Source organism: Gavialis gangeticus, unplaced genomic scaffold (genome assembly GCF_001723915.1).
Source record: "Gavialis gangeticus isolate Ggan-Ray unplaced genomic scaffold, GavGan_comp1, whole genome shotgun sequence".
Taxonomy (NCBI): domain Eukaryota; kingdom Metazoa; phylum Chordata; order Crocodylia; family Gavialidae; genus Gavialis; species Gavialis gangeticus.
The window spans coordinates 6,445,105-6,446,699 of NW_017729011.1; positions in this window are offsets into that span (position 1 = coordinate 6,445,105).

Here is a 1,595-nt window from a genome sequence, read left to right on the forward strand (position 1 = left end):
TTTTGCCATCTCTGATCCATAGGGACAATTTAGTGCGTGATAATATGTGTGAATTAGTGGGAGTCAGTCATTTATAATGTAATCTTGTAGGAATAGGTTTGTAGGTAGGGCCTTATAGGCTGTGCTTGCAGGAGGATTTGTTGTTCTGCAGTTCTTCCACTGCTATCTAACTGTATTTTCACATTACTTAAGCTTGTCAAACAAAAGGAAGAAGAGAGTTTACAAGAAGTTTTTCTCTTCTAGGACATCTTAAGACTTTTTCTGCAAAACTGTCTAGAATTAGGGCATTTAAGAACAAATTTGCACTCCCCCAAAAAAGTAGCCTGCTGTTTAGAAGTGTGGATGAGCACACCCAATGTCCTTTAATTTCAGGGAGGTTTTTAAGTGCTCATAACCTGCCTTTGAGAGGTTATTTGGTCTTACTAGGTTAAAACACAGTTAAAATCAGTTATATGTAGGAAAAGAAGCAAAATCAGAAAATCTTCCCATAAGATTCATAGCTCTGCTCCTGGGAACTACAGAGGAGAAGCAACTGGCATAAATAGATTAGGAAAGTCAGCTTTTGATTTATTTTTTTGCATATAAGTAACAAGTCAAATCCTTAGATAAAATCAGAGAAGTCAGTGAGTCTAATCCAGGAAGGTCACTTGTTGAGATGTAGTTTGTCTGCTACTGTCACAAATGTTGCAATACTGTATTTGGGTTACTTCACATGGGCCCTGTACTAAATCCATAGCTGCATGTACATGCGTACCAATCACATGCTGAATTGCATGAGGAATGACCTCAGGGACTGAACAAGACTACAGTCTACAAAAGCACTGACGATAAGGGAAAATAGGTATTATCTGTTAGTGAGAGAAAAGCTTATCTTTTATGCAGGCCTCCAGTTACCAGAGAGCACAGAACGCCTGCACTCCTGCCAGTTTATTATTGTACAGTCATTAAGATAATGTCACCACTTAGAAACAACATCAATTAAAGAATAATGTTACTCACCCCTATGTGGAAGCAATTTTGATGCAGGTTTCTTAAGGCTTTCAAATATTAATGATTTTGTGGCCTGCTTTTAGTGTAGTTATTGATGCACACAGGTAAAGGCACCAGCAGGCATATGGGGCATATTATCATTATGGAAATATTGGGGTTTTAGTTTGATTAAAAAAAGAGAGGGGTAATTGTAAGAGGAAGAATTGTAGTTTAGAAAAACTGGTAAACACATTTCCATAAACAGCCCAATAGAGTTCACTTGTTCACTGTGCCATCCAATGCAAAAATCCATCCAAATGAAGATAAACACTAAACACATGAAGCATACTTACAACGAAACTGAGCAAGAAGCCACATACCATATGCTGCTGAGCTGCAGATGCATTACTTTTTCAGTGGTCATGGTCATGCAGATATTTCAGTCCCTTTTTATTTTTCCATTTTCTCAGTTACCTGTAGACAGAACATTACACCCCATTAGACAGTGCTGTAGTATTTCATTCAGGCAGCACTGGTCAAACCAGAAAGCCTTTCCCTTCTCCTGAGGCAAAAGCTGTCACTGAAGGAAAAGCCCCCATGGCTCACCAAAAGCATCTGGGAATGTC